Here is a 13896-nt window from a genome sequence, read left to right on the forward strand (position 1 = left end):
ATGTAAGGACTCGCAATTAACTGAACATCATGTTTGTCTCATGTTTCCCGCCTTTGGACACACTTCTCCTTCTGCCTAAAAATGAGTCATTGTCCATTTCTAACGGCCTGGCCAACTCCTATTCAGTCGTCAAGACCCAGATCAACCATCTCCTTCTCTCTGGAGCCTTCCTTAACAATTCACCCAGAATAAATGACTTCCACTTTTGGCTTTCTGTCACTACTATATCTAGTACATTTCTCTATTCCTGCCTCTACCACAGCATTTCACAAGTAAATGGCTTCCTTCCCAACAACAAAGTGAGCTCTTTAAAGACAGGAACCACTCTTATTTGATGTCTGTATTGTTCCCAGAGCCTAGCACAGTGCCTGGCAAACCACAGGGCTCCAGAAAGATGTGTTGAAATGAAAAGGATGCCCCCAAACTGAAATACAAATGGGGAAGTTTAACATGAAATGGTTAACACGCATCTGCAAGTGCAATTTCTTTTTACTTTTCAGAGGAGAGAAAAGGCAGTCAAAAGTTTGCAAAAACAGCTACCAGCACTTTGAAGTGAATAAATGGTCAGGAAAAGAGGCAGAAGATGAAAGGTTCTGTATATCCATTTAAGAAGCTGGAACCACCGTGAGCTGTTCCTAAAACATCTTTGCGAAAGTATGCCGACTGTAACCTGGAGGGCTGGCCTCCAGACCGAGCAGCAGATGCGCCTTTATTTTTCTCCCACCGTCTAACAGTCTGCTGAGAGGGCCCACAAAGGTGTCATTAAGAAATGGAAACACACTCATTACCATCTGATAGCGTTTGATCTTTGAGTCATGGCTGAAGTGACCCAGATTCAAACTGGTGATTATTAATGTCACATTTTGAGAGTCCTTGCCTTTGGAGCGGCATTTCATAGTCACTTACGGATCTGCTGGGAGATGGGCCACGGCTCACTGCTGGGTTCACCTGAACAACTCACACACTCCACCTTCTCAGATATAATACGAATGGGGTACTGCTTCCCCAGTGGGCTGTCTGCAACTTCAGGCTCAGCCTAATTAGAATGTGACTAAGATCCAAGGGCCTGAGACTTTGCTTAAAAGTCAGTGATGTAATTAAACACAGTGCTAACAAAGATGGAACATCCAGGCCAGTAGGTATGGTGACATATACTGACATGTATTAGTTAAGATTAAAACAGAGTTTCACCACTCACCACTTATTTACAACAGCTTTTATTTGGGGAGTGGGAGAGATAAGGATATTTTTATGGTTAAAAAAAAGTGCAACTAAATGTAACTAAAATGGATGTTGGGCTATTCTTACCTTCCAGCAAACCTTCTCTAAACCTCCCCAAATTAGTTCCAATTTGGTCAGCAGACATACACATTTCAAACAAAAATTACGATCACTATGTGATTGCATACGTAAGTGAACATACTACTTTGAGTTCTACTTTATAAATTCTCCACATTTCCCACGCGTAAGCACACTACTCATATTTGTAACTTTCAGGACGAGTATAAGTGTGCCATTGTTGTAACTACATCAGAGTAGTAATTTGTGCTCAATGTTACTGCATTTTTTAGCTCCTTATATTAAATTATAATGTAACCTATTAAACCAGACTTTTGGTAAGGGGAAGTGTGTATTCTCTTAGGTCTTTAAAACACAGCTACTGCTGAATTTTGAACTGGCCACACTGAATCATGAATAAATAGACCTTTTCTTTTTTTTTTTTTAAAAGTTGCACCTGGTTAACATGAACAATGTTGAGTAGACTGTTCAATAATTCTAGTCAGGGACTTAGGTAATGATGATAATTAATAATAAAAATAACAATATCAGCTCCCATTTGTTATCTATCCCCCTGAAGTTACAGCCTCCAAATCCAGTATTTTAGAATCAAGGAAATTTTAAGCCTCACAAGGTCATTGGGCCTCTCACTTCATCATTAGGGAAACCGAGGCACAGAGTGGGCAAGGAGTCTAGAAAATGAAGCAACTTATCCAAGATTACATGCAAGTTAGTAGTCACTGAGGCTACAATTATCTGAAAGCATTTAATACAGAACAAATACACACACAGCAACATTTACAAAACAGTAAAACATCATCAAACGATTCTAGATAGATTATCTTATGCTTGTTTATCCCCCCCCCCCTTTTTTTTCTTTCTTTCTAAAAATCAAACCACAATTTACTTAGGAATCGCCAAACCAAAGATCCGTAGGAAGGTGCAACTTGAACTAACAGGCAGCTTCTCCATCAGTGAGCTGGGGATAACCTTGGTTAGACCTCCACACAAAGATGCCGCGAAGGTAAATGAGATGAATCTGAAAGTGCTCTGTGTACTTCTGAGGTATTAGCCTTATTATTAGCAAAGAACCCCTGAGTTAAAACATGATAATTTCTGGACAAATAGGTTGGCGCAGCTCCTTAATAGGAAAGCTGACTCACTGCCAATTTAGCCCTGGAAGCTAAGACATTAAAATAATAATTTCAAGCAACTAGGTGTCCTAGGAAGCTGGTTGCAATCACTTAGGGGATTAGCTTTTCACCTCTGGAATTTAAGTCAGGGTTTCTTGAGAGAAAGACAGTCCATCACCCTTGTTTTAACAAACAAGGCAACACCACAAATCTGTCTGAAGATACTGCCTGTATTTTTTTTTTAAAGGTTACAGAGTAGCATGGGTGTATTATGAAGGGGAAAATCACACAGCCTCCTTATTGCAAATATTCAGTCTCACGTCTATTAATATGGCCTCCGTTCACTATATGATTACGTGTCATTGATCACTTTGTGGCAGAGAGAAGGGAGGAGGGGTATTTGATCGGTTTCTCTCTTCACACTCCAGGACGATTCTCTGGCTTTATTCAGATAAGGGAGGAAACAGCTCAGAAACTCCACTATAGCTGCCCCCCAAAACCCCCCAAAACACACGAAAAAAAAAAAACTATTTTGGAAATTCTCACTTAAATGAAAACAGAATGCTTGTTTCTGTTTCTAAACATTAAAATGGTCCACAAATGCCTACCCGGTAAAATGAGGGTGGCCATTTGCTAACTTTACAGTCCTGTTACAAGAATGAGAATATAAGCGTAAAACTCTCTAGTTTATTTATACATATTGTAAGATTGGGGAGGGGGTGTTCTGATTCGAGGCTCCCTAAATTTTTGCAGTCATTCATTCTGCAGGCATTTATTAACTACCTGCTATGTGCCAGGCACCGCTCTAAGATTGGGGAGAGAAAGCAGGAGACAAGACAGCACAGAGATTTCTTCACAGAACAAACAGCTATACTAAGTAAGTGTCTGTCCAGTGGTGACAAGTGCTATGGAGAAAAGTAAAGCGGGTTAGGAGGTTTGGGGAGTGCTGGGTGGTGGCTGGGGAAGGTGGGGTGCTTCTATGTACAGTGATCAGGGAAGGCTTCCCTGATGCCAAACGGCTTTTGAGCTGACACCTGAAAGGCTGGAGAGAGCCATGATCCCACCTGGAAAAACCGACACGTGTCCTTTTGTGATTAGCCTGCAGCCCAGCACAAACAGGGAGATTAGCCGTGAAACTTCAGGGAAGTGAAACCTACAAACAACAGGGCTTTATACAATACTCTGAACCAGCTCTCCATTTATCTCCAATGATCCTGAAGCCCTGTTTAGTGACTTCTTAAGCTTTTTTCCTGACTAAAATGCCTCACAGTAGTCTCTCTTCACCTAGTGACTAAGAGAGAGTCTTCCAGTTACCTTGTGCAAACAACCTAAGCAGATAATTCAGGTGTCAATGTCCACTCTGAGGCCCCGGTTATTTGATTTGGCAATGGGCGTACAGTGGGAAAAAAACGACTGGTTTTGCTACTGGCCATGCCTCTACAGTGAAAAGGTTCAAAGGGAACTGAAGAGTTGTCCAGCTTTTAGAATGATGAGTTTTTGAAGTTCTTTTTTAGTTGAAAGCAAAACACCACCTCTCCCCTCCCCCCAAGAATGGCAACATACAACCACCACCAAAAAATCAAGTCAACTAGGTAAGCATCAAACTTCTCCTTTTGTTCCTACCACGTAGACATAGCCAGCAGTCATGGACTGGTTTTATGTTCTTTTTATTTACCCCATGTTCTACAGTGATGGTAAGAATGGATAATGACAGGAAATAACCTAGTTGTTTTTTTTTTTTTAAGACTGAAGAAAAAAGCAAAGAAACAAAATGAGCAACAAACTCTTTGAATCAATTTCCACAAAACTTTGCAACCAAGAATAATAAAACTTTCAGACATGTCATTGTTAGTATGAGAAAAACTGCGAGTGTGCTCCTCACATTTGTTGGAGATTCTCTGATTTATTTTATCTAGAACAAGAAATAAACACACCTACACACTCACTGTGGATATGGACCGTTTTAAAGTACTTTATATGATATGAACTATATGAAATGGAATCATGTCTGTAAAGAGATCCTACACAAATCCCAGAAAAAGTGAATTAGCATCTCTTGTTGGAAAAAAAAAAAACCAAAGGGCTAATTACACACACACTTTATTAAGAAATTTGTATTAATAAAGATCTATTTAAAAATTTTGACCTTTGTAATTAAAAATATTTTCAAATGAGACTTAAAATCATAATAAAGCTGTAAATTTGTTGGATAAACTTTGAAACCTCTGTAGTGATTTGGCTGGGTTATTTCCTTAAGCTCACACACATAGGTGATGGCAGAAAATCAGACAGTCATTCAACAAATGCAGGAGCCCAAGAGATAAGGAAACATACAACAAACTGCAAACTATGGCTTTCATAGGATAAACTTTTTCAATAACATGTTAATTACACTTTCAAGTCATATGCTTAGTGTCTTGTCTTTTTTCTGTTTTGTCAACGTCCAGATACATTTTCAGGTAAAGCACCTCCACATTTAAAGCAATGAGACCAACTGTTAATCTGGGGGAAAAATCCAGTCAATACACCCTGAGTATCCCCAAAGTCTAGAAACATACGGTAAATAATGTATTTATTATGCTGTTTTTCAGATGAACAATGATACCCATTGTTTTGACTTTTGAGGCACTTTACCTGAAAGGCGTCTGGAAGTGGACAAAAAACATTTGAGCATATTGCTTTATTTTATTTTTAATTTATCTTTTATTGAGGTTTAACACTGGCTTATAACATATAAGTGCCACGTGTACAAAGTTATATTTATACTTCTGCGTACACTACAGCATGTTGACCATATTATTTTGTGGTCAACACATTTTCAAAGTTTCCTGACTCCCTGGGCCCTCTGCAGCTGTCAAGTGTCCACAACGCATCGTGTCAGGTGCTGGGTATGCAATGGTGAGTAACATAGCTCTGCCCTTCCATCAATTACCATCTACTCACAGGAGCAGAACATAGCTCTTTCTGGAACTGAATTAACATGATGTCTATAATATTTTGACAGCAACAGTAGGGAACATAGCTGTTAAGAACGAATGAATGAACAAACGAACAAAAGAGAAAGGAAGGAAGGAAGGAAGGAAGGGAGAAAGGAAAGGAGGGGACAATGTTCAGCTTAGTAGGATTAGAAACATAAAATTCTAGAACTGGGAGGAAATCTTAGAGATCACTTAATTTAGTGGCTCTTAACCACAGCTGTGCATCAAATTACTCGAGGAGCTTTTTCAAGTTGAATGTGCAAAACCCCACCCAAAACCTACTGCCTAAAAATCTCTGTGTATCTGCATTTCGAAAAAGCTCCATTGGTGTTTATGGTGCAAACCTTTGGTTAACATGCACTGATCTGGCCTAATTCCCTCATTTTATATATGAGGAAACTGAGGCCCAGAGAGGCTGAGTGCCTGGCCAGAAATCACACAGCTATTTTACTACAGTCCAAATTTTCTGATTTTCAGAAAATGATGGTAGAAAAACTGTCTTTTTTCTGCACTATTATACCACATCACTACTGTCTATTCTTGAATCTCTGCTCAAGAAGAAACAGGATAAATGGACAAGCACTTGACCAAAAGTTACTGAACCGAAGTAAAAAAGCCAGCGTGCACAGGCAACACAAACATATAAAAAACAAAGACCCATCATGTACCACAGTAACCCAGTTGCTTTCTGCTTAAACAGTCAAGTCAAGCTAGTTTAAACCACTCCTGCACAAATACCATTATTCCTATCAGTTTCTCATTTCAGCACTGCAATGAATAACAACTTGGGGTTTTGTGGGTAAGGAGAAGGAGAGAATAATTTTTCTGGTTTATTCCTAAAATTCAGAAGGTTAAAAAAAAAGTTTCCAATACCTCAATATAAAGACAGTCTGGTCTGCTTTTAACACATTTGGCAGGACTTGAGGACGTGTTTTTGGCTATTAGCCTGACAAGCTGTTTAAGCTTATAGACCCACAAAGGGAACTTATGTGATTAAGTTAGTAAAACACAAACATCTTCTCTGTATATTTTATTCCCTCCCTTCACATTCACAAAAACATAAAAGGCTAAAGCATTTCAGAACTTGGTGAGGGGGGCAAGTTATTTATCACTTCAGCCCTTTCCCCAAAGCCTGTGTAAATAAGAACTAAGGCAACTCAGTGAGATTATTCATCTGATCCTTGCAATGAACAAAGCAAAGCATCAGAAAGCAGTTCAAAATTCCTATGAGGCATGTGTATTTTCTTACAAGAAACATCTGTGCTTCTCTAATGCATTTCAGACCTAACTTTATCTCTTCCTAAAAATTATGTAACATGCATATACTTCAAGCAGTGAACATACTTGTTAATTACATAGTTACAGAAGAATTCAGAATGCCGTCTCCTTCCGACACACATTATAACCAGTATTTCAACACCAGAGCACTAAGCAGTCTTCTTACAGAAAGTCTAACAGTTCCTGAAGCTGTCTGGCAGAGAGGTCTGAAAGCAAAACAAAATACCATACTACCTAGCTCTTTTTCAGATCCTAATGAAGGAACTTAGGTTATTCAAGCATGTAAATAACATAGTTGGAAACATCAATTACAGTAAACAAGTTAGGAGTTTCTTCAGAAGATCATGTTATTTACTTATCATTGAGATAAAAGGAAAAAAAAAAAGAAGCACATTTGCCTTTGGTGAAACTATAACATGGTTTAAATCAGTTCACTATTATTAGACTGAAAAAGTGGTATGTGTGTGTGTGTGTGTGCGTGCGCGAGTGTGCGCGTGTGTATCTAGAAGACAGCATTTCAGCTAGGGCAGAGGAGCTGGCCAGTACAGGGAAGGGTTTTAATAGACTTTCTATTTCAACCATAGTTACTATAGTGGGTTTTGTCACTATAGCAATGGGCCTGGGTGGGGTGAGGGTTTGGCAGGCGGGGGAGCTCAGCTGGTAAAGCAACAGAAACCTCATTTTACCTCGAGCTGGGCAAATTTCCTCCGAGAAGGTTTGCTTAATTGAAGGAGTTTCCAAGGAGGAAAGACAAGTCCAAGCGGTGGTTGGTGGGCACTTCCCACAGTGCGCTGCTTTGCGAAGGCTCCCCTCGCGCCTCCTAGCTTTGATCAAAGGCCTCCACCATCGCTCATTAGTGGTGATACATCGGGTTTAGGCAGTAACCTAACCTCCAGGATCTCAATGCACCCCAGCAGCCTGGGTGAATTTCAGCTGGCTCTATGGGGGCTACATGAAACATGGCATTTACAAATTTGGATTATACAGCACTATTTATTACACGATGGAAGATTTCCAAAAATGCCAGAAGTGATGGCTGGCATTTATGCAAGTCAACTACTGTTCAACCCAAAGGAGCTCTGTATTCTGTGGGATGTTTTTTGCCAGGACTGAAAGAGCCTATGTGAAAACACCTTAATTAGGACCATCTTAGCACCTCAGCTATTGGATACCCTCTAGCTCGAGGTGTTATGTTTCAAATGGGCCAACAGACCATCCTGGAAACAGAACCCCCCAGTCCTGTAACTAATCCCTTCACTCCAAGTCCAGAGAGTGTATATTTTCTTATTTTCAGATTTCATAAGTCAAGTATATCTGGTAGCTATTAAAAGATTTAAGCCTCTACTGTTTTTAAAAGGTTGTGGTGTTCAGAGGCTTCAAGCCCACAGAGGGGGCGATCTGGAGGGTTTGGTTGCTGGAGAATGGTGAAATTATTCCCTGGTTCCTTTCTCCCCTCTCCCCCTCCATCCTGCCCCCACTGTTTTAAGAATATTCTTATTGACCATTCTCTACCCTTTTTTCATATATATATATATATATAAAGGATTTATTTCTAGCTGTTTATTTATTTCCCCTTAAGGGAGGCACTGGGGCTTGAACCCAGGACCTTGTACACACTGAGTATGCACTCTACCACTAAGCTAGACCTCCCACCCCTTCTCTACCTTTCAGTGTGTCCTTAACATATGTTCATTGGCTCACAAAAAGAAAAACAGAAGAATCTGAAGGAAGGACACCATACCAAATAATCTTCAGGGACCTAAAAATATCATTATAATGACAGATCCCTAAAGAAGGAGGGCAGGGGGAGGAAGACATTGGCTACTTACAATATGCTATCAGATAACCTTTCCTTCTTTTCTTCTTTGGGGAAATCCAAACTGCTGGACAACGTTTCTTTAAAGTTTCCTTTACTGAACCGTCCTCATGCTTGTGCAAAGCCAAAGGCCATCCTAGAAAAACCAGGGCCAATATTGTATCACATTAAGCGGTGGCTAGTTTCTATCAGGCTTTTTTTTTTTTTTTTTTTAAGGCAACGAAAAATGGGCAGGGGGGGTGCTGGTCAGAGGTGGTTATAAAAAACTTCACAGGAAACCAAATAGCCTTTATTTAAATTAAAAGCAATCACAGCCTGATTCTTGGAACACACTTGGAAATGCTTTTTTGGCATGCAGCTGCTACATGCCGCCAATATTGTGTGTAATTGGAAACATTTCAAACAGAATTGTTACCAAAGTCAAGGACCATAATTGCGAGCTGTGGGATCTGCCCCTCAGATAAAAGCAGGGCAGCTCAGGGAGTGCGCCGTGCACGGAGAGGTCTCCTTACCCAGCGCATCTGACTACAATATTTTCACTGTATTATTGACAACGCTTTCTTTCCAGAGGTCCAACCAGAAGAGAAAAGACAGAGACACGTACACAAAGCAAAAGCTATAAATCAGCAACTGGGACAAAACTCTCAGAAGGGAGTACATGACTTCAGTTCTCCAACAACTGAAATAACACAGCCCTAACGTGTTTTTTTTTTTTTCCCTGAAGTGTAATCCACTAGAAATGAAAGACTTCTCTCCCACGAGTTTACCCCAAATCTACCAGTGAGAAAATGCAACTGCTGTTTAATTGGTCAGCGGTTTTTTTTTCAGGATCACTTAGGACCAAATTATGGAAAGGAGGGAAAAAGTTAAGTAGAGGTAAATGACAGCTGCTTGCTAGTTTACGGCTCTAAGTTTTAAAATGTTTACATTGGCTTCTGCCTTGCTGACATTTTTATTTTCATTTTCATTTTCAAATCTCTCCTCGCAGGGAAATGAATCTGGAAAGGTCTAATCATTTCAGGCTGGGCAATCATTCTTGTTCCTAGAGAGGTCCCTTCAAAAGGGACCAAGATGCATTTAAAGTTTAGTCTAAATGAGCACCCGGAACAGAGACACAGGAAGAATTATTACATTCTCTTTGAGAGGTCTGATTCCCCCCTCTTCCCCAACCCCCAGGAACTGGAAATAGTCAGTGCCAGTGGACCCCTGGCTGGGGAATGGGTCTTGGAAAAATCGTGTCATTCTGGCACGCAGGAAAGGGATCCGATTATTCTGTCGTGTCTCTGTGCCAGAAGTGTCATGACATCAGCGTGCTCCAACTTGCAAAGCATGTCTCTTCTCACCATCCCTCCTTCGGGAGGTGCTGGGGGTGGGAAGGGGAGGGAAACAGAGGCTGGGGTGGAGCCCCTGTGCAATTTTGGGCCAGGCCTTTCCCACCGTTCCACAATGTTCCTCCACCCACACAAGGAGGTAACCTCTGGGCCTTCAGCTCTGCAGACCATAAACAAGAAGGTTGGTTCCTGGTTCCTGGTGGAGCTGAGGAGCTACTCTTGTGGGTATCCAGAGATGGAGAATTCCAGAAAAGGGATGCTTCTGCAGCTTCCCTGACTCCAGCCCGGGCCCTGGCACTCTGCTCTGGCTCCACGTGCCGCCCGAGGTTTCGAGGAACAGCAGCCAATGCAGGACTTGGCACCAAGATGACTGTACTTTACTCTCCCCACTTTTTCGGTCACACCAATCTTCTAAAGATAATAGTGCACAATATGGCCATGCTGTCTTCTATGAGCAGAAGAAAAGGCAGGAATGGCCCCTTAAAACACCAACCAACCAACCAACCAACCAAGAAACACAACTCATTCACTGCCTTAACTCCTCTTCATTGTGAAATAATTATACCCAGATTTAAGCAAACGGAATATGGTCACACTAATGAGAATGAAACAACTAGAACTATTTTATATAAAATGGAGGGGGAGAAAAGGAGAATTTTTTCTTCCCAAGGGGAAAGAGTCTATTCTGGTCTAGAGGCATCTTTGCCATTTCTATGCACAGAGGAGAATTGCTTTGACTTTTTAGATTACTTTCCTTCTTTAAAAGGAAAAATGTACTCTATAAACTGCTTTAACCAGAAAATTAACCGCTAATGATAATCTTCTCTGAAAACTGTTTCCTGGAATATGGATAACCCAGCTACAGGTCTACATCACTAAAACAGTTAATTACTGGAAAATAATTTTTAAAAATTCTTGTTCCATTTCATGAACAGTCACTCATAATTATAAACAGTCATTCATAATACTCAACTCTCTGTGCTTTGTTTTCAAATAAATTACAAAAAGTTTTAATGATCTTACAATGTCAATTATAAAACTTAGATTTCAGCTTACTTTTTAAAATCCAACTTAAGACACTTCAAATTTTAATCTTTTTTCTTTTGTGTCTTTTCAGAGTTATCATAGTAGAGAATATTTGGAATAAGCAGACTTTTACCCACATCTGACTCTAAACTTAATAGTTTAGCTATTAACCTTATAAGGTTTTTTTTCCCCTTAGCTGGCATTTGATTTTATTTCAGTGACCCAAGTTGACTCATTACAACCTCTTTTATTGTAGAGACAAATGGTGGTTCCATGGACCTTGATTTTAAAAACATGATACACTATTTAAGTTTCATTGGTATTGCTGGCAGAACTAATTGAATCTGTCACTTTAGTAAAATATGTCACTTTTCTTTAGAAACCTGTGAACCAATAGGCTCACTCATTGATAAATCACCCATCAGTACCCAATTAAGGATGGAAAAATTAATGTACTAAACCCATCGACTCACATCAATATGGTTACCTCTATGTCCTACCCAGTCCTCTGGTCCTCCAAAACTCCCTCTTCCTCCCTCCTTCCTTTCTTCCTAGGCTTAGTCACAAGAAGGAATCGCTAATGTTAGCCATGGCTTATTAAAGCAGAGATTTTCAAGTTTATCAGCAAGTGTGCTAACTTTCAACTGCGGGTAATGTCCATTTATTTCTAGCACCTTTGAGTTTTAATATGTAGAGTGCGTGCATTGCTAACCTTTAAATCCTTTGTATAAACATTTCTGGAAGGCCTTGTAAAATATCTCCTTCTCTGTTTCCTGACTCACCAGTTGATGCATTTAGAAACCCCCTCCAGTACCAGCAGGTGCTGTGTTTTGCTTTCTTCAGGCTCCAGCTGGGGCTACAATGACAGATTCCTGTCCCAGGCCGGGCCCAGCCACCTAGGCTAGGACCACATGGAGGCCAACTGAACCGGGCCCCACCAGACAGCAAGATAAATGGCTGCTGTTTAAGTTGAAAATCCCCCAGTGGGAGTAAATATTGTTCCAGAGAAAAAGGCTTGACAAATATTGCATCATCCTTCCAGAGCTGTCTTGATTAAAGCAGAATCTTTGGATTAAGTTGGTGCTCAATTCAAAATGTATCTATCTTGCTGTCATGGGATTTTTTTTTTCTTCCAAGAGTCTGAAAACAGAAATACTGTTGGAAATGGTCAAACAAGGCTGCCGCCTCCCAAGGGGCTAGAGTCCACTTTGATAATAGAAGGCGGCTGAGCATTGACACTTCACTGAGGATAACACAGACAGCAAAGGCTTAGTGGGAAAAGGCCAGTTGTCACCTAAGTGACAGGCAACAGCTGAGCTCACACATCTGGAGCCGGACCAGAGCAAACAGTCAGCAACCCTCACCCGTCTACACCTTGGGTTTGTCTGAAGTAACAGATGGAAGTTCCTTCTACTCCAAAAGCACGCTAAAAAACAGCCAATGGTTGAACACATAGATTATGTAACATCAGCTGCAGACACTGCCTTCCCAAGTACTGATGAAAATGGGGAGGGAGACAAAACTATACGGCATGCACAAATACAGTTTCATTAAGTACAATCTGCCCTTCAGGAGACCCATCGGAAAAGCTACATATATATGCATGCTTTTTATAGCACAAATGCATCTGAGCTCCTGGGAGAGGCAGGACCCTTCCATGTTCTTTTCCTCCAGGAGGCCCCCATGCTGTGTTCTTCATCTTGCTCAGGGCCGCAGTTCTGCCTCTCATCCACCTCAAAATCAGCAACCAAACGTGTTTGGCTTGTGATTCTGAATCCTCCTTAGGCAAGCTGGGACTCTGGGCGATGCCAGCCGTCCCTCCCCCACCCCCACCTCCTTCTTCAGCCTCCTGAAGGCAATCTGTGGACAGTTTTCCCGAAGTCCCCCAAATAACGCGGCGCTGCCAATAGTCACCGGCGATGCCGTTTGTTTTTCTTAGAGGGCAATGAAAATTGAACAGCTTTCTGCTGCATTCTGAGTCCTGGTCCTGCTAATTATTAACATGCCTAGTTTCTTCAACTTTTTCTGCCCAAAGGGAAGAGGACGCTCCCATTTTTTCCATATACGTGTTACCTTTAAAAAACACCACTGCTGGGGGGCGGGGGGGGGGGAGGCGGGGAGCTGATGAACCCCAGCCAAAAAGCAATCGGCCCTTTCCCCAGCGCATTAGGGGAGAATCGGCACCCTCCCTGCGGACGCCAGTAGGTGACAGGCGAGCCTAAGCGCCGTACACAGGCTAACGCACCCTCGCCTCCCCGCGCCCCACATCGCCCCAACTCTGGAGCCACTGAACGGGTTTCCACGCAGGAGAGAATCAGGGAAGAGTTGGTCGTGATGCAGCAAACAGAAGCCGTGCGGGCAGCCGATGTGAAGCCCTCCTGGTGCTGCAGTCCAGTATCTGCTTTCCCTGTCTACACAGCCCAACAAATCGCCTATGCCCACCTCCCCCATTTTCTGCGACACGGACCCAGTCTGGGTGTCACAGACCCCCTGCAGTGACGCAGCCGCGGCCAAGCCCTTCCCCGCGGCCATCGCCCCCCACCGCCGCACCCGCAGCCCCTCTGCGGAGCCCACTCACCCCGGCGAGGGAGCGGGACTCGGCTGGACGGTCGTCGGCGCCGCCGCGAGTCTGCGGAGCTGCGGTCCGCGGCGTCAGGGGCGGGCGAGAGCGGGCGGCGCGCGAACCATGCAGAGCCCTGGACGTGGCCGTGCCGGCCGCGGCGCCCCTCGCGGAGGTCAGCGCAGGCGGCGCGAGGCGGGCACGCTCCGGGGCGCGCTGTCGGGCGCGGCGGCCGCGGGAGGCGGCGCTCGCTGGGCTGCAGGCGGAGTGCGCCCGGCTCCCCAGCCCGCGCCGCTCCTCCCTGCACCCCGCCCTCGGCCGCCGGCCCGGCGCGAGCGAAAACGCGGAGCGCGGACGCCGCCGCGGGATCCGGGCCGCTCGCGCGCCCACGCGCACCCCGCTCGGCCCCGAAAGGAGAGGTGGGCCGCGGGCTCCGGCGGCTCGGGGCGCGGGACGGCCGGATCCGCGCAGCGGGCGGGCTCAGGTCGGCCCCGGA

At 43.2% G+C, this 13896-nt stretch overlaps 1 protein-coding gene across 2 annotated transcripts in view; it reads right to left on the minus strand.

The window, feature by feature from the left end:
• Positions 1-13633, minus strand: part of PRICKLE1 (prickle planar cell polarity protein 1) — a 100106-nt gene extending 86473 nt beyond the window's left edge. Inside the window, exons 1-2 of one of the 2 annotated variants that reach the window (XM_031462732.2) lie at positions 13419-13513; positions 8497-8619 (exon numbers count right to left, since the gene is read on the minus strand). The gene's annotated coding sequence lies outside the window, so the exon portion shown is untranslated. Of the gene's footprint in view, positions 1-8496; positions 8620-13418 lie in introns of both variants that reach the window. The other variant, XM_031462733.2, reaches the window with a different exon arrangement.
• Positions 13634-13896: the final 263 nt, after the last annotated feature.

Source organism: Camelus dromedarius, chromosome 11 (genome assembly GCF_036321535.1).
Source record: "Camelus dromedarius isolate mCamDro1 chromosome 11, mCamDro1.pat, whole genome shotgun sequence".
Lineage (NCBI taxonomy): Eukaryota > Metazoa > Chordata > Mammalia > Artiodactyla > Camelidae > Camelus > Camelus dromedarius.